The following is a 26578-nucleotide window of genomic DNA, read 5'->3' as shown; positions in this document are numbered from 1 at the left end:
TTGCTAGGACAAGCTATTCCTTGGAAAGAGACAACATGCTTGGAAAGATGAAGGCTCAGCGAAAGAGAGAAAGACTCTAATGAGATGGATTGAGATGGTGACAGAAGTAATGGGCTTAAGTGTGTTAGAGATGATGAAGATGACAGTGTTCTGCATAGGGCTTCTGTGAGTTGTACTTACTGGAACCTAACAACAGCAACAATAACATATTCCCAGTAGAAAGCCTAGAGATAAGAAGTTGTATTGCCAACCAAAAGGTCAGAGGTTTAAATCCAACAGATGTTCCACAGGATAAAGATGGATAATCTCCTCCTGTGTGATTTACAGCATCTGATAACCTGCACTTCAGGGTCAGTTTTGAGTTGGTTTCAACATGACGACACAAAACCAACATCATCTCCAGTGCCTTAGTATAGTCTTTGGAATTTGTTTCATGTGTCATAAATGCTAAGGAGCTCCAGTGTAACAGTGGCTAAAGCATGTAACTGCTAACTAAAAGGTCAACTATTTGAATCCACCAGTGGCTGTGAGAGAGAAAGATGCAACAGTCTTCTTCCATAAAGATTGTAGAACCTTGGAAGCCCCATGGAGGAAGTTCTACCTTATCCTATAAAGTCATGATGAGTCAGAATTGCCTCAGTCGTAGTGGGCTGAGTTGGGGTTTTCCTTGCATAAAAGCTGAGTACCTGAGTGAAAGTACAGATAGATTGAGGTGTTGTAAGGTTGATATAATCTGTCTTCAAATTGACTCACTGCTTGTCAACGTCATCTTGGCACATCTGACCACCATATCCAGCTCAAACCTGCTTTTAGAGCAGGAGGGATCTGGACGAGTTTCTTTCTCCATTACTTTTTCACTGAGTGATCCTACTTAGCTGGGGAGTTTTCCTCTTCCAGAGGGCCTTGCTCTGTTTTAAGAGGAATCCAAGCCTTTCCAACAAACATTCTGTATATCAAAGTAGACTTTAGCAAGCTCTTTTCTTCATGAGCAGTCCTATTCTTACACCCTTCCTCCTCACCAACTATAATGGCAGATCAAGCTCACTGCAACCCAGAATGTGAGGCCTACTTTTGATGGTGCGCCAAACAGAAAGGGGAAAAAATTGTAACAGGATATTTCTATAGTTGACAAAAAGAATGAGGAGACATTATTAGATGCAGCCCCTTTGCTCTGTAGATGAACACAGTGATGACCCGAGGGATTCAGACACTTACTTACGGTCACTGGGCCCTTTCAGGACTTCAACCCTTTGAGCGAGAAGTCCTTACTAGGGCTCTGAACTAGTTCATTCTCATCCAAGCTCCTGCTGAGAGTTTGCATTTCCACCCAGATATACTGAATCAGAGATGACATTTCTAAGAACCACCTGGGGGTCTTGTTAAAGTATAGATTTAGATTCAGTATATCTAGGGTGGAAAAGCAAGGGATCGAACTGGAAAGAAGTGACTTAAAGCTCTGGTACTAAGCCTTCCACTCCTCTCCACCTCTCATTTCTCACATGCAAGAGAGCTGCTGGCCTTCCTCTTAATGAGAGCTATGATTTATGTAGGCTGGGCTCAATTAGCACCAAGTTCTCAGGCCGCCAAGTGCCCCACCGGCCAGCAGCTGAGGCCTGTCTGACAGGACATATTTCGATGATGAAGCCATGCTGCGTGCTAAACTCGGCGCAGGAAAGAGCAACTCAACTTGGATGCCCACCAAAGGCTGCCAGGGTTGGCTTCAGCTCACGAGTTGGGCAACAAGGCTGCCTGGCAGGGGATAAGGCAGTGCTTCTCTGGCATGAGGAGGATGCTGGCCAGGGAGAATGTGCACCCCAGGGCAAGATGCCCTCCCTTGAGCTTGGCTGGGCCCAGCAAGTACAGACAAGAGAAATCTCAGCTGAGAGCCAGGAGAGTTTGGATCAGGCCCAACTCCAGCATCAACTCTTTATTGGGTGACCTCTGGCACACTATTTATCTTTCTTTCTGAACCTCAGTTTTGCACTATGAAGTGAATAGGATGTCCTTGCTTGCCTAAGGAAACCCATGAGGAACATAAGAGATATAAAAAAGTATCCACTGTCTTTAAGCCCGAGTTTCAATCCTAATGAAGTGGGATAAGCATGGCACTTTTCTCAGTGTTTGTGTCAAGGTCATTACAAGGTACCTGGCAGAACCTTGGGCTAAAAGTGCCATTATTCCTTCACATGAAATGGATTTTTATTACATTTAGGTAGTAATTCCATCTCTCTAGCCCTTCATTCTCTAATCTGCCTTTCTTTTTACAGGTTGGTGTGGAAGGAAGATCTGTTAATACAATTATTATTCAAATCTATGCACCAACAGCTAATGCCAAATAGGAAGACATGGAAGATATTTAACAAATCTTGCAGTCCAAAATTGATAAAACAACCAATCAAGACGTGTTAATGAAAACTAGTGATTAACGCAAAAGTTGGAAACAATGAAGAAGGAATGATAGTTGGAAAATGGTGACAGAAATGAGGCCAAAAAAAGAATGATCAAATTTGTATGTTCAGTGATTTAAAAACATACACACACGAATGGTGACTTTACACAAGGACCTCCCCTGATGAGCTTCATAGGAATCAGATTGACTACATCTGTGGAAGGAATTATTGGAGAAGTTAAATATCAGTTGTCAAAACAAGGCCAGGGATGTACTGTGGAACAAACCACCAATCTTGTGAAAGTTCAAATTGAAGCTGAAGAAAATTCAAAGAATCTTCAAGGACAAAAATATGATCTGAGTCTATTCCAGTTTAATTTCAAAATCATCTTAACAATATATTTGAAGCATTTAACACCAGTGGTCAAGAGGAGTTATGGGATGACATCAAGAATATCATCCATAAAGAGTGCAAAAGGTTATTAAGAAGACAAAGAGAAGGGAGAAAAAGCAAAATGGATATCAGAGGAGACTCTGAAAATTGCACTAGTGCATCAAGAAGCCAAAACAAAGGAAAGGGATGCTGAAGTAAGACAGCGGAAAAAAAAAAAAACCTTCAAAGAGCAATTGGAAAAGACAAAGAAAAGTATAATAGAATGTACAGAGAGCTAGAAATGGAAAATAAAAAGGGCAGAACTCTTTCTGCACTTCCCGATCTAAATAAAATTGAAAAGCAAATTCAAGCCTCAAATTGTAATACCAAAGGATGCTATGGCCAAAATCTTGAATGATCCAGAGAACATTTAAAAAAAAAATGGAGGAAGGAGAACTTTGCCACCAGCAAAGGAGAAACAAACATGCATAGTGAGCCCTTTTGGGGCCAGAAATTCTTGCATCAGCAACATCAGCAGCCATGGCCGAAGCAGAGGTTCAGAGACTCAAGATGAGATTGAGCTGACCTTGGGACTGCAACCCTCCATGGAACCAGAGCTAAGAGCCTTTGCCCACATTTGTTGAACGTCTGGAGCAGGAAAGAAGCCATTCTTTGGAAAGAGACATTATGCTGGGAAAGGTAGAAAAATGAAGGAAAGAGAAGAAAACTCTCAATGAGATGGATTTATATAGCAACTGCAGCAATGAAGTCTGTATTCAGAATGTTGTGAGATGTCTCATGGATTCTTTAGCCTAAGTTGCATAATACCTTTTTGTGTAAATGTACATAACATCTTCAGATACTTGTTCAATGATGGGCACTTAGGTTGTTTCCAATTTTTTTCTGTGGTAAAAATGCTGTAATAAACTTGGTATGCATGTTGTTGTTGTTGTTATGTGCCGTCGAGTCAATTGCGACGCATAGCGACCCTATGTACAACAGCCCTAAATCGTGCTCTATCCTGTGCCAATCTCATTGCATCTGACACACCCATCCCGATTACCCCAGTCACTGAATCAATCCACCTCATAGGGGGCCTTCCCCTCCTGCGCTGTCCCTCTACTCTACCCAGCATGATGTCCCTCTCTAAAGACCTATCTCTCCTTACAACATGTCCAGAGTATGTCAGATGAAACTCCAGAATCCTTGCCTCCAAGGAGCAGCCTGGTTTAATCCTCTCTACGATGAATCTGTTTGTTTTCTTGGCAGTCCATGGTACATTCAATACTCATCTCCAGCACCACAGCTCAAAGGCGTCAATTCTCCCTCTATCCTCCCTAGTCATTGTCCAACTCTCTGATGCATAACAAGTGATTGCAAAAACCATGGCCTGTATCAGGCGGACCTTAGTCTCCAGAGAGACACGGTTGCTCTTGAGTATTTTGGAGAGGTCCCTAACTGCAGACTTTCCCATCACAATACGTTTTTTTATTTCATTAGCAGAGAACTGCCAGAAGTCCAGGCTGGGTTTAGAAGGGGCCGTGGTACTAGGGATATTGTAGCTGATGTTAGATGGATCTTAGCTGAAAGCAGAGAATACCAGAAGAATGTCTATCTGTGTTTCATCGATTATGCAAAGGCATTTGACTGCGTTGATCATAACAAACTGTGGCTGACTCTGAGAAGAATGGGAATCCCAGAATATTTAATCGTGCTAACGTGAAACCTATACTTGGACCAAGAGGCAGTCGTCAGAACAGAGCAGGGCAATACTGCATGGTTCAAAATTGGGAAGGGTGTACGTCAGGGATGTGTCCTATCTCCATACCTTTTCAACCGGTATGCAGAGCAGATTATCCGAAAGGCTGGGCTCTATGAGGAAAAGCGTGGTGTTAGGATTGGTGGGCGATCTATCAACAATCTGCGTTATGCAGATGACACAACCCTGCTCACTGAAACTGAGGAGGACCTCATTCACTTACTGCAGAGGGTCAAGGACTGCAGCCTTCAATATGGACTGAGGCTCAATGTCAAGAAGACAAAAATTCTCACCACTGGACCATTTGGTAGCATCAGGATGGATGGCGAAGAGATTGAGATTGTTCACAGCTTCAGTTTGCTTGGCTCCACGGTCGACACTCTTGGTACCAGTAGCCAGGAAATAAATTAAAAAAAAAAGTATTGGTATGCATACATTGAAAAAAAATAGAAGAGGGAAAAAGAATCGACCAACATTGAATTACTTCAGGAAGTATACTATCAAAAGCCAATGGTAAAGAAGGCAAAAGTTCAAGCAGCACTGAAGACACTGACAAAAAATAGGCTGCAGGAATTGATGGGATACCAACTGAAATGTTTCAACTAACAAATGCACCCCTGGGCCTGCTCATCAGTCTATGCCAGGAAATATGGAGGGCAGCTTCCTGGTCAACTCATTCCCAAGAAAGGTGATGTCATAGAAAGCGGAAATTATAATAAAATAACATCATTAATATTACATGTAAGTAAAACACTACTGAAGATGATTAAAAACTGGCTAGAACAGTACAGAGAGAGCTGCCTTTAGTTCAAGCTGGATTTAGAAGAGGACATGGCACCAGGGATATAATTTCTGATGTCAAATGGATACTGACTGAAAGCAAGGAATACCAGAAGAATATCTATTTGTGCTTTATTGACTATTGCTGTTTCTGTTATGTGCTGTCAAGATGCCTGTGATCCATAGCAACCCTGTGGACAGCAGCTCTGAACCCTGCCCTGTCCTGAACCAGTCTCACTAATTCCAACACACCTACCCCCATTGTCCCAGTTACTATATCAATCCATCTCATCCAGAGTCTTCCTCTCCTGTGTTGTCTCTCCAACCTTCAAAGCATGAAGTCCTTCTCCAAGGACCCGCCTCTCCTGGCCATCTGCCCAAAATATGTGAGACAGAGCTTCAAAATCCTAGCCTCCAAGGAGAAACTTGGTTTCACTCTCTCCAAAACAGACTTATTTGTTTTCTTGGCAGTCCATGGTATATTCAAGACTTTTCCTTAGCACCACAGCTCAAAGGCATCAATTCTTTTCTGTCATACTTAGTCATTGTACAACTCTCTGAAGCATACCATGTAATTGGGAAGACCGTGGCCTAGATTAGGAACACTTTAGTCTCTAGACTGACTCTGGAGAAGTCACTGACTGCAGATTTTCCCAATGAAATTCATCTTTTGATTTCCTGACTGCTGGTGCTAAGAGTGTTGATTGTGGAGCTGAGCAAGCTGTTATTGCTAACAATCTCAATCTCTTTGCCATCTATCATGGTGCTGCCAATTGGCCCAGTGGTGAGAATCTTTGTCTTCTTGATGTTAAGCTTCAAGTCATATTGAGGACTATAGACCTTGACCTTCTGCAGCAAGCACTTCAGGTCTTCCTGTTTCAACAAGCAGGATTGTGTTATCTGCATAACATGCAAAGACATTTAACAGAGTGGATCATAACAATTTGTGGCTAATACTGGTAAGATTGGATGTCCCAGAACACTTAATTGTGCTCCTGTGAAACCTATACCTACACCAAGAGGTCATTGTGTAAATAGAGCAAGGAAACACTGTCAGTTTAAAACTAAGAAAAGTATGAATCATGGTTGTATCCTTTCTCTATACCTATTCAATCTGTATGCTTAGAATATTATTTGAGAAGCTGAACTTTATGAAAAAAAATGTGGCATCAATAATTTACATTATGTAGATGACACAGCTTTGACTGCTGAAAGTGAGGAGAACTTGAAGCACTTGCTGTAGATCCAAGACTACAGCCTTCAATATGGATTACATTTCAACATTAAGTAAGCAAAAATTCTCACCACTGGACTACTAAGTAACATCATGATGGGGAAACGACTGAAACTGTCAAGGACTACGTCTTACTTGGATTCACAATCAACACCCTTGGTATCAGCAGGCAGGATATCAGAAGACATATTATACTGGGAAAGTCTGCAGTCAGAAACCTCTCCAAATTATTGAGAACTAAGGTGTGCATGATTCAGGCCATGATCTTTTTCATCACTTGCTATGTATCAGAGAGCTGGATAGTTAATAAGTATGACAGAATAAGAGTTGATGCCTTTGGGGTGCGATGTTGGAGGAAAATACTAAATATCCCATGTACTGCCTAAAGAACAGACAGATATGTCTTGGAGAAGATATAGTCAGAGTGCTTCTTGGAGGCAAAGGTGATAGACAAAGCTTGTTTCACATACTTGGGCATGTTTTTAGGAGAGGCTATTCCTTGAAGAGGGGCATTATGCTTGGGAAGGTGGAGGATTGGGGAAAGAGAATAAGACTCTCAACGAGATTTACACAGTGACTGCAGCAACTGGCTTGAGTAAGTCAGAGACTGTGAATATTGCAAAGCATGGGTGGGACAGAGCTCCAATCTGTTGTTCATAGGGTTGCAACAATTAAAAAATTGGCAAATGAGTGTGTTGAATTCAGTTAGGTTTGTTTTACTCTGAAAAAAGTCCTCTAGTGGCATAGTCCATGAGAAGCTATGCTACTAAGCAAATGATGGCATTTCTCTGGTGATTTGACTTCATCAGTGGCTTCAAGGGAGAAAGATGGACAATCTCTTCCCATATAATTTATAGCCTTAGAAACCTACTGGAGAGTCAGTTATGAGTCAATTCTTACTCAAAGTCAATGGTTTTGAGTTATTTGAAGTCCATGTTCTCTCTACAATACCAGTACTCACTTACCCCTCTCTAGTTGTTAGTGGAGGGTGTGCAGCTTGGAGATAGTCTGGAGAGAACAGATGTACCACAGTCTTCCATTGCGACCCCATGCAGTTCTGGCATGTTTATGTTTGGAGTGACTGGATGACACAGTTACACACTCAGCTATTAAACAAAAGGTTGGCAGTCTGAAGCCACCCAGACATGATTCAAAAAATAGGCCTGGCTATTTGTGTCTGAAAGTTCACTGTCTTGAAAACTCTTCGCTGCCCATATGAGTTGCCATGAGCTGGAATAAATTTAGGGGCAACAAGAAACAGCAATAACATGAGGAATTTCTGGGAAAAGCAACTAAGCCAAAAACAAGGAAAAACTATCTCCAGACTCCCATGGGCTCAAGGCAGCTCCTGAAGAGAATGACTCCAGGTGCTAAGGCTCCATCCGATCTCTCCCAGGTAACCACCACTCACAGTAGACCTGCTGTCTTCCTTCCTTTGCTTCTAAACCCTCCATGCAACACGGAGTCAAGACTTAGGGAATGAGAACGCATGGATTTTAATCTGAATTTTGTCACTGATGTTTTATGAGGCTTTGAACAAGTACTTTTTCTCTTCCAAGACCTGAGTGTTTTATTCTGGGAAATGGAAATGTTATCTCAACTTATCAACATGAATGTCCTTCTTGATATAAGACTATTTTGCTCCAGTGAATTTTCAGGCAGTGGGACAACTACTTTCTCTCGACCTTGTGTTTCATTTTGTTTCTTCAATATACTTTTTTCCCCCCAATAAAGCAAACAACACTTCTTCTTTTATTGATGTCTCTGGGACACTCAAATGGGAGATAAAGAATGCAAGAAAGATGGCTAGGGAGCCTGGATAAATCTGCAGCTCTTCATCTCCACTCGTGGGGGAGAGTCCAAGGCCCTTGCCAAGCCCTGTGAACACGAAAGCCTGCAACTCCCAAAGAAATAAACATATTTCAGAGTGAGAGAGGAGCCAGTGGAAGTCAATAACCTCTGGAGGACTTGAGAGATTTTTGGATCATTAAGGCAGAGTATTAATTTCAGTTCTAGGCTGCTGGATATGAAATCTAACCTAGATAAATAAAAATCTATCTGTGAAATGCTCTTGTTTCCAGCCAATCCTGCCACCATTCTCTATTATCTTCTTTCCTTCTGAGGATCTAGGGTTCAGGTCTGTTGATTTACTTCACCATGCCGCTTTGTCCCTCGCCCCCCACAAGCTCACAATATTAAGTATGCAGAAGGTGCTCAATAATCACTAATGTTCCTCAGCCCAAATGATCCCTGTAAAGCTGTGATCCTCAGGAACTAGCCCATATTCAGTAGGTGGCAGGTGTCCACTTTGGCTTCATTCAACATATGTCTCAGCCCATGGCTTCCAGATGGTCAGTTCAGATGTGATTCATCTCAGCCACAGAGGCTTTGGGTGTGGCTTTAGATAAATGAGAATGTAGTGGAATGCATGAACATTCAGAATGAGATCATCTCGAGACACCCTGATCCAATACACTTATAAACAAATACATGTCTGTTTATTAATCAGCAGATGGTATCTTTCTGATCTCCTAATTGCTGGGTGTGGAAAACCCAGAGGAGCTGGGACAAAGGAACAGCTATATGAGGATGGAAGAGCACTAGTTTACAAAAAAGTTAGTCACTGGATGGGGAAAGGGGACGAAAGACAAAGAAAATTTAGTCATAGTATTATAGAGAGTCATGGCACTAGTATTTTGTAATTATATAGAAATTTATTATTGTCTCATAATCTAGTTTCACCCTCACCACAGTCTTCATCCAATATGTCCCTAATATGCCCATTTTGTGGGTGAAGAAATAGAAACAATTAGTAATAAAATAACTCTGTGGCTAATTAAATCATTAAAAGCCAATGTTAATTTTTTTAAATCAGAAAAGGTGGTTCAATTTGATCAGTTTTATCCCAAATTTAAGACGATATACAAATAATCTCAAAGGATTGATTACAGGCCATTTATTAAACTTCTTTACAAAGTGTCATTATGTTGTTGTCAGGTTCCATTGAATCAACTCCAACTTATATGTACAACAGAATAGAACTCTACCCCATCCTGTGCCATCCTTATACGCTGCTGTGTTTAAACCCATTGTTACAATCACTGGGCCCACCCATCTCATTATAGAGTCATCCTTTTTCATTCACCCTCTGCTTTTTTACACTTGATCTTAGCCAAAAGGCTGAGAAGCGATCACCCTCTGCTTTTTTAAGTACGGTATACTTTTTCAGGGACTGATTCCTCCTGATAACATTCTCAAAGTATATAAGACAAAAATCTCACCATCCTTGCTTCTAGAGATCACTCACTGTATGCACTTGTACCAAAATAGATTCATTTATTCCATTTGCCAACACCACAATTCAAAGCTGTCAATTAATCTTTGGTTCCCCTTATTTACTACAATACAAATTCCACATGCACATGTTTTGTATTAGGTGAAACAATTGAAAATGAGTCAGGTGCAATTTAGTCTTTAAACTGAAATCTTTGCCTCTTAATGCTTTAGAGGTGTCCTTAGCAGCAGATTTGCCCATTGCAATACGTTGTTTGACTTTCTAACCAGTGCTTCTATTGGTAGTGATTGTGGATCTAGACAACGTCAATCTTAATCTACTTATCATGATGTTGCTTATTGTCTCAGTTGCCAAAAATCTTGTTTTCTTTTTGTTGAAGTCTTAGGCATATCAAAAGCTAAAGTCTCTGAATTTCATCAAAAGTATCATTACAGGATATTAAAAATATGCCTTTTAAAAATAACTCTAATGTACATTTCTTTTAAAAGAAACTTTTCTTTCTTTTTTTCCTTCTCTCTCTCTCTCTTTCTCTCTTTTTTTCTTATTATTTTGTGTGCGTGTACCAACAAATCAGATCTGGCTGGTACAGAAGGAGATTGTCCTTCCTTTTCCAGCAGAGCATCTGGTGGATTTGAACTGCGTGCCTCCGGGATTGCAGTGCAGCTTCTTGCCACAACTTTTTCTTTCTTAATGCTTTACTTTAAATAAATGAATCCTTCATATTTTATTTTTATTCTTCCTCTTTTCTTATTTTATACATTATATTAAGTGATGTCATTCACAATCATGGGAATGACACTTCAACTGATGTCTCTCCACTGAACATCTGTATTCATTCTGTAAGGTTCTCTTAAGGTTCAAACCCGCATGATCTCCTCTGTGAGCATGTTAATCTGAATATATTAATTCAGGAAACTTTAAATACTGTCAGCTCAGCACCTCACATAATCCTGTTCTTTCTTTTCATATCCACTAATGGAAAGAAAGAAAGGGAAGTAGAGGGGAAGGAAGAAAGGAAGAGAGCCTCAAGAGAGGGATAAAAAGAAAAGAAGAAAAGAGGAAAAAGAAAAGAAGAAGGTACATAAAGACAGGGGAAAGAAAAGAAAAAAAGAGAAGAGAAGAAGGTAGAAGATGCTGTGTAGTGTTGATTGTGGAGCCAAGCAAACTGAAGCTGTTAACAATCTCCATCACTTCACCATCTATCATGATGCTGCCAATTGGACCAGTGGTGAAAATCTTTGTTTTCTTGATGTTGAACTTCATATTTAAGGCTAAAGTCCTTGATCTTCTGAACCAAGCCCTTTATGTCCTCCTCATTTTCAGAGAACAAGGTTGTGTCATCTGCCTAATGCAGGTTGTTGATAAGTCTTTCTCCAATCCTGATTCCACATTCCTCCTCTTAGAGCCCAGCCTCCCAGATGATCTGTAATAGAAGTATCAATCCAATACAGTCAGACTTTTGGACAAGTGGTGCTGAAAAATCTAGCAAATTATATGTAGAAGAGAGAAATTGGGTCCTTTATCTAATACCACAGAGAACGCTGGTAGCTTATTATGTAAGAAGTTGCCCTATCAACCCAGAAAAGCAGGAGGTTCGAAACTACCAGCTTCTCTGAGGAAGAAAGATAGGCAATCTCCTTCCATGCTATTTACAGCCTCTGAAAATCCCCTAGAGGTTCAGCTATAAGTCAGTTTTAACTTGACAGCACATAACAGCAACAGAAACCCAATATCACATACGAAGACAGTATTATGAGAATTATAAGGCATAAATGTGAAAGGTAAAAGCAGTAAGTTAACAGAATAAAGTGTAGAAAAGTATCTTTATTGCTTATATAGATGTGTGGAAGACTTTATTCACAAATATGTACACCACACTGATCTTTACAATTACTTGCTATGCATCAGGAAGCTGGATAATGACTAGGGATGATATAAGGAGAATTGATGTCTTCAAGCTGTGGTGCTGGAGAAGAGTATTGAATATACCATGGACTACTAGGAGAACAAGCAGGTTCAACCAAGAGAGGGTGAAACCAGGCTGCTTCTTGGAGGCAAGGATTCTGAAGCTTTGTCTGACATACTTTGGACATGTTGCAAGGAGGAATCAGTCCTTAGAGAGGGAAATCATGCTTGGGAAAGTGGAGGGACAGCATAAGAGAGGAAGGTCATCAATGAGATGGATTGACTCAGTAACTGGGATAATGAGGTAAGTGTGTCAGAGATGATAAGGTTGGTTCAGGATAGAGCAGGATCTGTTGTACATTTGGTTGCTATAAGTCATAAGTAACCAGATGGCACATAACAACAACATATACTGAAAAATGTTAAAGGAACAAATAATAAAGGAAAAATAGACTAATTTGATTCTATTATTGAAGATAATATTTCTATTAAATAAAAGGCATCATGGAGAAAAGAAACAGATAAAATGTAGAAGATATTCAGAAGATAAAAAGACATTTTTACAAATGACAAGTAAACTTGAAAGTAACCAAAAGATACACAAAGCAATTTACAGAAGAGAAAATTCTCTCCCCCAAAATAAAATGTATATGAAGAGCTGCTCAAAACTATAAATTATAGAAATATAAATTAAACTACAATGATATATCACATGATTTCATTGTTTTTGTTATGTACCATTGGTCAGTTGCAACTTATAATGATTCATGTACAATAGCTCTGAACTCTGTCCTATCCTGAGCCAATCTCACTGTCTCTGACACACCTACTCTCATTAACCCAGTTACTGTGTCAATCCATCTCATTCAAGGGTCTTCCTCTCTTACACTGACAATACATGCAAGGAGGTTCATTATAGCATTATTTGTGGAGACAACCTGAATGATCATCACTGAGAGAACTAATTGTGGAGGACACCACTGATGACAATTAAGCAGCAGTCAGAAGAAAGGTGAATTAATCTGAAGAGTATACTTTTTGAATTAAAAATGTAGCAATAAGGTGAAAGAACTGGGAAGGATCCAGGTGAAAAAATGGGGTAGTAATAGGCAGTGTCTCTTAATGGTGATGGAGGCAGAAGTTCAAGCTGCTTTGAAGGAAATAGCAAAAAATAAGGCCCCCGGAATAGATGGTATACCAATTGACATATTTCAGCTAACAGATGCTGCCGTGGATGTGCTCACCAAGTTGTGCCAAGGAATCTGGAGAACAACCATGTGGCCAACTGACTGGAAGAGGTCTATATTTGTTCCCATCCCAAAGAAGGGCGACCCAACTGAGTGTGGAAACTACAGAACAATATCATTGATTTCACATGCAAGCAAGATTCTACTGAAGATTATCCAAAAACGACTGGAACAGTACATCAGCAGAGAACTGCCAGAAGTCCAGGCTGGGTTTAGAAGGGGTCGTGGTACTAGAGCTATTGTAGCTGATGTTAGATGGATCTTGCTGAGAGCAGGGAATACCAGAGGAATGTCTATCTGTGTTTCATTGACTATGCAAAGGCATTTGACTGTGTAGATCATAACAAACTATGGCTGACTCTGAGAAGAACGGGAATCCCAGAACATTTAATCGTGCTAATGCGAAACCTATACTTGGACCAAGAGGCAGTCGTCAGAACAGAGCAGGGCAACACTGCATGGTTCAAAATTGGGAAGGGTGTACGCCAGGGATATGTCCTATCTCCATACCTTTTCAACCTGTATGCAGAGTAGATTATCCGAAAGGCTGGGCTCTATGAGGAAAAGCGTGGTGTTAGGATTGGTGGACGATCTATCAAAAATCTGCATTGTGCAGATGGCACAATCCTGCTCGCTGAAACTGAGGAGGACCTCATGCACTTACTGCAGAGGGTCAAGGACTGCAGCCTTCAATATGGACTGAGGCTCAATGTCAAGAAGACAAAAATTCTCACCACTGGACCATTTGGTAGCATTAGGATGGATGGCGAAGAGATTGAGATTGTTCACAGCTTCAGTTTGCTCGGCTCCATGGTCAACACTCTTGGCACCAGCAGCCAGGAAATCATAAAACGTATTGCGATAGGAAAGTCTGAGGTTAGGGACCTCTCTAAAGTACTCAAGAGCAACCGTGTCTCTCTGGAGGCTAAGGTACACCTGATACAGGCCATGGTTTTTGCAATCACTTGTTATGCATCAGAGAGTTGGGCAATTTGAGCTGTGGTGCTGGAGAAGAGTATTGAATGTACCATGGACTGCCAAGAAAACAAACAGATTCATCCTAGAGAGGGTTAAACCAGGCTGCTCCTTGCAGGCAAGGATTCTGGGGCTTCGTCTGACATACTTTGGACATGTTGTAAGGAGAGACAGGTCTTTAGAGAGGGACATCATGCTGGGTAGAGTAGAGGGACAGCGTAGGAGGGGAAGACCCTCTATGAGGTGGATTGATTCAGTGACTGGGGTAATTGGGATGGGTGTGTCAGAGGCAATGAGATTGGCACAGGATAGAGCACAGTTTAGGGCTATTGTACATAGGGTCGCTATGAGTCGCAAACGACTCGATGGCACATAACAACAGCAATAGGCAGTGTCCAGGCGAAAAGATGGGTAGTGATAGGTAGTGATTAATTTTATAGAGTATAATGCATAGGAATGATTGTATGAAACACAATATGAATGAAAAATAGTGTGAAACAAAAAAAATAAAAATAAAACAATAGCAATACCTATCTGCAAAAACATTTAAAAAACCTGATGTACATAGATACTAACTATTTAGTGAAGGACAGGAAGGAGAATGGTATTAAGGTATGAGAATACAAAAATAAAGAGTGAGCTAGCTAGGTATATAGATATTGCAAGATCTCTTTGACAAACCTGGGCATGTACATTATAAGCCATAGAGTAATTGAGAAGAAGAAAAGGCAGAAGAGGAGGGTCTGATAAAGTATAATATAGAATTGTATGCAATAATAAATTAAATGTATAATGAAAGTTAGCTTACAGGCTGTAGAATGAATGAATTTTGTACAGTTCAGTGATGTATTAATTGCAAAACCCTTATTAAGAAATATAAATGGTGGCTATACAAATGGACCTCACCTGATGGACTGCACAGAAATAAGTTTGACTATATACATGCAAAGAATTGTTAGAAGTTAAATATCAACAGTCAAAAGCAAGACAGGGGCTGATTGTGGAACAGATCATCAATTACTCATGAGCAAGTTCAAACTAAACCTGAAGAATATTAAAATAAATCCTCTGCAAGCAAAATATGCATTTGAGTCTATCCCACCTGAATTTAAAAAACATATAAAGAGTAAGGTTGAAGCACTGAAAAGTAATAGTCAAATAGTTATTGAATGATTTTAAGGATATTACCCACAAAGAAAGCAAAAGGTCACTGCATAGACAGAGGTAGTGGTGGTGGTGTTGTGTACATGTGTCAATTACCATTTATAGTGACCCTATGAACAACAGCTCTGAAATGTGCCCTATCCTGAGTTAATCTCACTGTCTCTGACACACCTGGTTCCATTGTCAAAGAAACTCTGTCACTCCATCTAATCCAAGGTCTTCTTCTGCACTGACTCTTAACCCTTGCAAGCATAATTTCCTCCAAGTACTGGTTCCTCCTGGCAATCTGCTCAAAGTATGTGAGACAGAGCTTCAAAATCCTTGTCTCCAAGGAGCAACCTGGTTTCACCCTCTCTGGGCAGACCTGTTGGTTCTCCTGTCAGTTCATGGTATGTTCAATAGTTTTCCCTAGCACCACATATAAAAGCCATTGATTCTATTTCTGTCCTCCTTTTTCATTGTTCAGGTCTCAGAGATATAGCAAACAACTGAGAAGACCATAACCTGGATTAGGCTCACATTAGTCTCTAGACTGACATCATTGTTCTATAGCATTCTGGAGAGGTCCTCGGCAGCACACTTTCCCAGAGCAACTCATCTTTTGACTGCTGGTACCAAGGGGGTTGGTTGTGGATCTGAGTAAGATATAATCCTTAACAACCTCAATCTTGCCCCCATCTATCAGATGCTGCCTATTGGGCTGGTGGTGTTTTCTTGTTTTCTTGATGTTTAGATGAAATTCTTATTGGAGGCTGCAGGCCTTGATCTTCTGTAGCAAAAGCCTCAAGTCATCTTCTATTTCAGGGAGCAAGGCTGTGCCATCTGCATAAAGCAAGTTGTTGATGAATCCTCCTCAGATCATGATGCCACATCCTTCTTCACAAAGACCAGCCTTTCTGTTCAGCATACCGATTAAAAAGTATGGTGAAGGGATACATCCCTGAAAAAAAATGAGAATTTATTCCCTTTTTTTAAAAAACTTTATCTTAATTGTGATTTTCAACAAAAATTTACAGAAAAGTTAGATTTTCATTCATTCATTGTTGCACATTTTACCCCTCCTTCCCTCCCCTCTCCCCAACTTGACTTTTTAAAAACTAGTTTATTTACAGAATTAGAATACATTGCTTTTGAGAACAGATTCTTATAATCTCTCAATTCCCCCTCCCATCAAATTGTACAACCCCATGATTAATTCCCCCAGCCCACTGCATATCCTCATCCCTCTGCTTCCATCATCCCCTATGCCCCTTGAAACTTCATACTCATTCTACAATAATGATTTTATACAATATTTGTCCTTGTGGGACTGAGTTAGTTCACTTAGCATAACGCTCTCCAGTCCCTCCCAAGTTAGGTAATAATTTACAAAATCATTGCTCCTGCATGCTGGATAGTATTCCAGTGTGTGAATATACCATAATTTCTCAATCCATTCGTTTGTGGTTGGACATTTGGGCTGTTTCCATGTTCTTTCGATGGTGAATAGTGCTGCTATGAACATGAACATTGGTGTACAAATCTCAGTTTGTGCCTCAGTTCTCATTTTCTCAGGGTATATTCCAAGTAGTGGAATAGCTAGGTCATCTGGAATTTCTATGTTTACCTTTTTGAGGAAGTGCCAAACTTTGGTAATGCCATCTTAGACAAGAGTCTTATAATGAAAGTTTATAGAATACTTCTGGGCCTCCACAAGAAAAAGACTGATAACTCAATTACAAAATGGGCAAGAACATGGAAAGTTTTCACAGAGGAAGATATTCTAATGGCAAACAGACACATGAAGAAATGCTCAAAATCACTGGCAATAAGTGAGATGCAAATCAAAACCACAATGAAGTACCATCTCACTCCAGTAAGAGTGGCAACAGGACAGCAAGTAATACATGTTGGAGAAGATGTGGTGAGAAAGTAACTCTTATACATTGTTGGAGGGATTGTAAAATGGTTCAACCATTCTGGAAGGCAGTTTGGCCGCTTCCTCAAATCTGTTTTTGAGACAATTTTTAAATTCAGCTGGGATAAACTCTAGGTCATATTTTGGTTGTTGTGAATTTGTTTTCCTTTTCTTTAGCTTCAATTTGAACCTCCACATGAGTAACTGATGGTCTGCAGCTGGCCTGGTTTGCACAACTGATATTGAGCTTCTCCAGTGATTCTTTCCACAGATGTATTCAATCTGATTCCTGTTTAGTGCATTAGATGAGGTCCATGTGTATGGATGCAATTTGTAATTTTTATAAAATGTATTTTCAATTAATAAATCATTGTATAATATTCTAAGAGAAAAGACCAAAGTGTACATCAGAAGGGACTCTAAAAATTGCACTAAAGCTTCAAGAAAACCAAGTTTTAAAAAAAGAAATGCAGCAGTGAAAGAGATGAACAGAAGATTTCAAGGGCAGCTCCAGATGACAGTGAAAAGTATTATTTGTGTATGTAAAGTAATGAAATGTATAAAAAGCTGGAGTGGAAGAAAAGAACTCTCTAAGCATTTCTCAAGCTGAGAAAATTGAAGAAAAAAAAAGAATTCAAGTCTTGAGTTGCAATACTGAGAAATGCTATGGGTAAAATATTTTTAAAAATTTTTATTGGTTTGCATATGATCATTCATGCACATTGTGTTTTGTACATATACTTTGTGTTTTATACAATAATTCCTGTATGTTGTGTTTCATTCATGTACCTTGTGTTTTGCACATTCATATGCATTATATTTATATAATCAATTATCATTACTCTTTACCTATTATCTACAAATCTTTTCAAATACCCATTGAACATTTCTCAATCTTTGAATCTCCAACATCCATCTACCTCTGCTCTCCCAGTGTTTTCCCCTTCTCTTTTTTCTGCCTCTGCTTCTCCTTTTCTTTCCCCCTTTGAACATTTGAACATATCTTGCTCAGTTATCCTATTATCACAATAGTGGCCCTATGCATTTTTTATTATTATAAGACAGGTATTTCACTCAGCATAATAGTCTTTAGTCTTTCCCAAGTTATATAATATTTTACAAAGTCTCTGTTCTTTAGTGTTTCATAGTATTCCATTGTGTGAATGTACTAAAATTTCTCAATCCATTTGTTTGATGGTCATTTGAGTTGTTTTCATTTTCTTACTATTGTGAATAACACTGCTATATACATGTTGTTGTTATGTGCCATCAAGTTGCCTGTGATTCATAGTGACCCTATGTACATTAGCTATGAAACCCTGCCCTATCCTGAGCCGATCTCATCATCTCCAAGAGACCTAATCACATTTCTCCAGTCACTGAGTCAGTCCATCTCATTTTGGGTCTTCCTTTCCTGCACTGTTGCTCCACTCTTCCAAGCATGATATTCCTCTCCAAGGACAGTTCCCTTCTGGCCACATGCCCAAAGTATGTGTGATGGAGCTTCAAAATCTTTGCCACCAGGGAGCAGCCTGGTTTTACCCTCTCCAGGACAGACCTGTTTGTTCTCCTGGCAGTCCACAGTATGTTCAAGATTATTCTCCAACAACACAACTCAAAGATATTTATTATTCTTCTTCCATCCTTAGTCACTGTCCAGCTCTCTGATACACAGCACATAATTGTGAAGACCATGATCTGGATCAGGTGCACCTTAGTCTCCAGACTGACATCGCTGCTCTTCAGTACTCTAGAGAGGCCTCTGACAGTATACTTTCCCAATGCAATTGTATTTTTATTTCCTGACTCCCCATTCCAATAGTGTTGTTTGTGGAACTAAGCACAATGAACTTATCAACAATCTCAATCTCTTTTCCATCTATCATAAAATAGATGGATTGGTCCAGTGGAGAGAATCTTTGTTTCCTTGATGTTGAGCTTAAATCCGTATTGAAGACTATAGTTCTTGGCTTCTGCAGCAAACACCTCATATCCTCTTCAGTTTCAGTAAGCAAGGTTGTGTCATCTGCATAACTCAGGTTGTTAATGAGTCTTCCTCCAATCCTAATGCCACATTCATCTTCATAAAGCCCACCCTCCCAAATGATTTGTTCTGCATATAAATTGAAAAAGTATGGTGATAAGATGCATCCCTGATGCACACCTTTCTTGATCCTGAACCATACATTGTTTCCCTGTTCTCCTCTGTTTACTGCTTACTGGTCCAAGTATAGCTTTCTCATGAGCCCAGTTAAGTGTTCTGGGATCCTAATTCTTTGCAAGTTTAGCCACAGTTTGTTGTGATCCACACAGTCAAGCATAGGTGTACATATTTTCATTCATTTCTCAGTTCTGATTACCTTAGGATATATTCCTACCAGTGGAATAGCTTGGTCATACGGGATTTCTATATTCAGCTTTTTGAGGAAATTTCAAACTGCCTTCTATAGCAGTTGTACCATTTTGCAATCTCACTAGCAGTGTATAATAATTCCAATCTTTCCACATCCTCTCCTTTTTTAATTATTTGCTGTGCTGTTAAACTTTGCTGCTGTAGTGAGATAAAATCTCATTGTTGTTTTAATCTGCATCTCTCTGCTAATGATTTTGAACATTTCTTCATGTGTTTGTTGGCCATCTGAATGTCTTCCTTTGTGAAGAATCTTTACATATCTTTTTCCCATTTTGTGATTGAATGGGCTATCAGTTTTTTTCTTGTTGAGGTTTAGTAGTAGTCTATAATGAAGCCCTTGACTGAAATGTCATTGCCAAATACAGGCAAAAAAATGTATTTGTATGTACAACAGCCCTAAACTCTGCTCTGTCCTGTGCCAATCTCACTGTCTCCAACACACCCATCCCGATTACCCCAGTCGCTGAATCAGTCCACCTCATAGAGAGCCTTCCCCTCCTGTACTGTCCCTCCACCCTCCCAAGCATGATGTCCTTCTCCAAGAACCGGTCTCTCCTTACAAGATGATGAAAGTATGTCAGGCAAAGTCTCAGAATCCTTGCCTCCAAGGAGCAGCCTGGTTTAACCCTCTCCAGGATGAATCTGTTTGTTTTCCTAGCAGTCCATGGTACCCTAAATATTCTTCTCCAGCACCAGAGCTTAAAGGCATCAATTCTCCCTCTACTGTCCCTAGTCTTTGTCCAACTTTCTGATGTATAACAAGTGATTGCAAAGACCATGGCCTGTATCAGGCACACCTTAGTCTTCAGAGAGACACCATTGCTGTTCAGTACTTTGGAGAGGTCCCTAACAGCAGACTTTCCCATGGCAATGCACCTTTTAATTTCCTGGATGCTGGTGCCAAGAGTGTTGACTGTGGAGCCAATCTCTTCACCAACCATCCTGATGCTGCCAATCAGTCCAGTGGTGAGAATCTTTGCCTTCTTGACATTGAACTTTAATCCATATTGAAGGCTCCAGTCCTTGACCCTCTGCAGCAAGTGCTTCAGGTCCTTCTCAATTTAAGCAAGCAGGGTTGTGTCATCTGCATAACATAGATTGTTGATAGATCTTCCACCAATCTTGATGTCGCATTTCTCCTCATTCGAACCCAGCCTCCCAGATAATCTGTTCTGCATACAGGTTGAAAAGGTATGGAGAGAGAACACATCCCTGATGTATGTCCTTCCCAGTTTTGAACCATGCAGTGTTTCCTTGCTCTGTTCTGATGACTGCCTCTTGGTCGAAGTATAGGTTTCTCATTAGCACGATTAAGTGTTCTGGTAGCTGAACAGAAGATTTCAAAAGGCAGCATGGGATGACAAAGCAAAATATTGCAATGAAATGAGCAAGGAGCTGGAGTGAGAAAATCAAAAGGGCCAAACTCGCTCAGCATTTCTGAAGCTCCAGGAACTGAAGAGCAGAATTCAAACCTCGAATTGTTATTAATCAAGGATGCCTTAGGCAGAACATTAAATGATCCCATAAGTATTAAAAGAAGATGGAAAGAATATACTGAGCCACTGTATAGAAAGGAATTGGCAGACACAGAAGAATTTAATGAGCAAGAGTCTATGGCGATAAAAGAAGTTCAAGCTGCTTTGAAGTAAATAGCAAAAAATAAGGCCCCAGGAATAGATGATATACCAATTGACATATTTCAGCTAACAGATGCTGCCCTGGATATGCTCACCAAGTTGTGCCAAGAAATCTGGAGAACAGCCACTTGGCCAACTGACTGGAAGAGATCGATATTTGTTCCTATCCCAAAGAAAGGTGACCCAACAGAGTGTGGAAACTTTAGAAAAATATCATTGATTTTACATGCGAGCAAGATTCTACTGAAGATTATCCAAAAATGACTGGAACAGCACATCAACAGAGAACTGCTAGAAGTCCAGGTTGGGTTTAGAAGGAGTCATGGTACTAGAGATATTGTAGCTAATGTTAGATGGAACTTGGCTGAAAGCAGGGAATACCAGAGGAATGTCTACTCCCATTACTCCATCATTTTGTCAGTCCATCTCATCCAAGGTCTTCCACTCCTGCACTGTCCCTCAAACCTTCCAAGCATACCCTTCTCTAAAGACTAGTCCTTCCTGGCTGCATTGGTGAAGTGTGTGAGATGGAACCTCAAAATCCTTGCCTCTGAATGAATGGAAATCCAAAACCTCTGTAAAAAAAATTAAAAAGGTATAAAAAAATTATTAAAGCAATGCCAAATGCATCAATAAAAAAAAAATAAATCCTTGCCTCCAAGATGCAGCTTTGTTTTTCCCTCTCCGGGACAGACCTGTTAGTTCTCTTGGCAGTCCCTGGTATGTTCAATTCTCTTCTCTAGTACCACAGCTCAAACACATCAATTTTTCTTCTGTAATCTTTGGTCATTGTTCATCTCTCTGATACATAGTAAGCAAATGGGTAGTCTATGGCCTGGATGAGGTGAACCTTAGTCTCTAGACTGACATTGTTGCTCTTCAGCACTTTGTAAAAATCCCTGACAACAGATTTTCCTAATGTAATTCATCTGTATCTACTTGTACTTATTACAGAGACAATAAAATAATGTGAACAATTTTATAAAAATAAATTCTATTATTTAGATGAAATGGGAAAAGTTGAGAGGAAAGACTAAAATTCTCAAAGTTCATTCAAAACAAAATAAATAATTAAACAGTCTATATGTAGGGAGCTCTGGTGGCTTGGTGGCAAGACCTTTGATGCAATCCTGAAGGTACACAGTTTGAGATCACCAGCTGTTCCATGGAAGAAGGATGAGCAATCTCCTCCCATGAGATTAACTGCCTCTGAAAACCTGCTGGAGGGTCAGCTATGGCTTGGTCCTGACTCTACAGTTCACAACACAACAACATTTATATATTTTTATATATGTGATATAATTAATAATCTTTCACATAAAGGAGCCTCTCTACTTGGGTGATTTCACTGGTGAATTTCACTAAGATTATAAAAGAGAACAAGAATGCTTCACAAATTCTTTCAGAAAGTAGCAGAGATATCTCAGCATATTTTATGAGGTTAGCAAGCAAGATTCTGCTGAAGACCATAGAAAAACAACTGGAACAGCACATCAACAAAGAACTGCCTGAAGTCCAGACTGGGTTTAGAAGGGGTCGTGGTACTAGGGATATTGTAGCTGATGTTAGATGGATCTTAGCTGAAAGCAGGGAATACCAGAGGAATGTCTATCTGTATTTCATTGATTATGCAAAAGCGTTTGACTGTGTGGATCATAACAAACTGTGGCTGACTCTGAGAAAAATGGGAATCCCAGAACACTTGATTGTTCTAATGTGAAACCTATACTTGGACCAGGAGGCAGTCGTTCGAACAGAGCAAGGGAACACTGCATGGTTCAAAATTGGGAAGGGCGTACGCCAGGGATGCATCCTCTCTCCATACCTTTTCAACCTATATGCAGAACAGATTATTCGGGAGGCTGGGCTCTATGAGGAGAAATGTGGAATCAGGATTGGTGGAAGATCTATCAACATTCTGCGTTATGCAGATGACACAACCCTGTTTGTTGAAACCGAGGAGGACCTGAAGCACTTGCTGCAGAGGGTCAAGGACTATAGCCTTCAATATGGAGTGAGGCTCAATATCAAGGGGACAAAGATTCTCACCACTGAGCCAATTGGCAGCATCAGGATGGATGGTAAGAAGACTGAGATTGTTCACAGCTTCAGTTTGCTTGGCTCCACAGTCAACACTCTTGGCATCAGCAGCCAGCAAATTAAAAGATGTATTGTGATGGGAAAGTCAGCTGTTAGGGACCTCTCCAAAGTACTGAACAGCAATGGTGGCACTCTGGAGACTAAGGTGTGCCTGATACAGGCCATGGTCTTTGCAATCACTTCCTATGCATCAGAGAGCTGGACAGTGACTAGGGATAATAGAAGAATTGATGCCTTTGAACTGTGGTATTGGAGAAGAATACTGACTGTACCGTGGACTGCTAAGAGAATGAACAGGTCCGTCCCAGAAACTGTGAAACTTGGCTGCTTCTTTGAGGCAAGGATTCTGAAGCTTTGTCTGGCATACTTTGGACATGTTGAAAGGAAGGACCAGTTCTTGGAGAGGGACATCATACTAGGGAAGGTGGAGAGACAGCACAGGAGAAGAAGACCCTGGATGCGATTCAGTGACTGGGGTAATGAGGGTATAGATAGGTATGTCAGAGGCAATAATATTGGCACAAGATAGAGCAGGGTTTGGGGCTGTTACATATAGGGTCACTATGAGTTGCAAGTGACAGTACATAACAACATAATACCTTCAACATGATTGATTGACACAATGACTGTAATAATGGGTTAAAGCATATTGGAAATCATGAGGTTGGTACACGCGGCCAGGAGAGACCAGCCCTTGGATAAGAAAATCATGCTTGGAAGGGACAATGCAGGAGAGAGAGACCCTGGATTGGAAAAATTGACACATTAACTAGGGCAATGGGACTAGGTGTGTTGGAGTCAGTGAGACTGGATCAGGATAGGGCAGGGTTCCGAGCTATTGTGCATAAGGTAGCTATGAGTTATGGTCAACTTGATGGCACATCACAACAACAACAACGAATAACAGGAGAAAAGTTTATACATATTTCACCCTCAGTGTTGCTACAAATCCTTACCTACTAGGCCACCAGCGCTCTCTATGGCAGAACTAGAAATGCAATCAATATCACAGCAGACTGTGGGATGGTGTGATCCATATGATAGCTAGAGTTTTTTTATCTTCATCAGCAATTACTTCAAATCCTCTTCACCTTGAGCAAGCAAGATTATGTCATCAGCAAGTTGCGGATGAGTCTTCTCCAACCCTAATACTGAGTTCCTCTTCATATAGTGCATTCTTTCAAGTGTTTACTCAACATACAGACTGAGTAAGTGGTGAAAATGTTACTGGAAAAAAGTAATTTCTAACGTCTGCAGCCGGTTGGTGTGTGTGTGTGTGTGTGTGTGTGTGTGTGTGTGTGTGTGTGTGTGTGTGTGAAATCTTGAAGACAGAAGTTGGAAAAAGCAGTTTTATTATATATGTTAGCATATTTGACTACTGATACTGAGCTTCTCCAGCGATTTCTTCCACAAATGTAGTCATTCTGATTTCTATGCAGCCTATTAGGTGAAACCCAAGTGCAAAGTCATGTTTTGTGTCTTTTAGAAAAAGTGTTTGCAATGAATAAATAATTGTAAATAAAAAATTCATTCTATTTCCAGCCTCATTTCTATCACCAAGCCCATATTTTCCAACAGCTGTTCCTTTTTTCATTGTTTTCTACTTTTGCATTCCAGTCACCAATTATCCTTAGTGCATCCTGATTTCATGTTCAGTCAATATCAGACTGCAAAATTTGATAAAAATTCTCAATTTCTTCCTCCCTGGCACCAGATGTAGGAGCATATACTTGAATAATAGTCATGTTAACTAGTCAAAACTAGGGCAGGGGAAGACTGTGGGTCAGATCACCAATTACTCATATGCAAGTTCAAATTGAGGCTGAAGAAAATAAAAATAAGTCCACAGGAACCAATATATGATCTTGAATCAATTCCATCAGAATTTCATAATCATCTTAAGAATAGGTTTGAGACATTGAACACCAATGATAGAAGACCAGATGAGTTGTGGGATGATATCAAGGATATCATCCATAAGGAAAGCAAAAGGTCATTACAAAAACAGAAGAAAAAGAAAAAACAGAAATGGATGTCAGAAGAGACTCTAAAGATTTCATGGGAATGTCGGGAAGCCAAATCAAAAGGAAAACATGTAGGAATAAAAGAGCTGAACAGTTTCCAAGGGCAGCTTGGGAGGATAAAGCAAAGTATTATAATACAGTGTACAGAGAGCTGGACTTTGAGAATAAAAAGAGAAGAACTCATTCTGCATTTCTCAAACTGAAAGAACTGAAAATCATAGTTTAAGCCTAGTGTTGCAATGTTGAAAGATGCTATGGGCAATGTGTTGAATGACCCAGAAAGCATCAAAAGAAGTTGGAGGGGCTACATAGAGTAACTGCTATACCAGAAAGAATCGATTGACCCTGAAAAATTTCAGGAAGTACCATATGAACAGAGTTAAAGGTAATGAAAGAGGAAGTGGAAGCTGTATTGAAGGCATTGGCAAAAAATAAGGCCCCAAGAATCAATAGGATACCAATTGACTTCTTTCAAGTAACAAATTCAGCCTCGGGTGCACCAACCAGTCTATGCCAGAAAATGTGGAGGACTGGTGTCTGGCCAACAGACTGCAAGAGATCTATATTTGTTCTTATTCCCAAGGAGGGTGACCCAATTGAATGTGGAAATTATCAAACAATATCATTGATATCACTTGCTAGAAAAATACTGCTGAAGATCATTCAAAAATGACTGGAGCAGTACATAGATAGGGAATTGCCAGAAGTTCAAGCAGAATTTAGAAGAGGCCTTGGCACCAGGGATATCATTACTGATATCAGATGGTTTCTGGCTGAAAGTGAGGAACCAGTAGAGTGTCTTAAGGAACCAGTAGAATGTCTATTTGTGCTTTATTTACTATGCAAAGGTATTTGATTTTGTGGATCATCACAAGTTGTGGCTGACATTGAGAACAATGGGAATCCCAGAGCACTTGATTGTGCTCATGAGGAACCTAGACTTAGACCAGGAGGCTGTTGTGCAAACGGAGCAGAGGAGCACTGCATGGTTTGGAATTGGGAAGGGAGTGTGTCAGGGATGTATTCTGTCTCCATACCTGTTCAATCTATATGATGAGCAAGTTATCTGAGAAGTTGAACACTATGAAGAGGAATGTGGCATCAGGATTGGTGGGAGACTCATCAATAATCTGTGTTATGAAAAAAAAATAATCTGTGTTGTGCCGATAACACAATCTTGCTTGCTGAACATGAGGAGGATTTGAAGCACTTGTTGCAGAAGATCAAGGAATGCAGCCTTCAGTATGGATTGTGTCTCAATATCAAGAAAACAAAGATTCTTACCACTGGAACAATAGGCAGTGTCATGATGGATGGAGAGGAGATTGAAACTGTCAACAGTTTCATCTTGCTTGGATCCACAATTATCACCCTTGATATGAGCAG

This window comes from Elephantulus edwardii, unplaced genomic scaffold, assembly GCF_000299155.1.
Source record: "Elephantulus edwardii isolate Elephantulus edwardi_28Jun2011 unplaced genomic scaffold, EleEdw1.0 scaffold00005, whole genome shotgun sequence".
Lineage (NCBI taxonomy): Eukaryota > Metazoa > Chordata > Mammalia > Macroscelidea > Macroscelididae > Elephantulus > Elephantulus edwardii.
Note: the sequence above shows the minus strand (reverse complement) of the source record.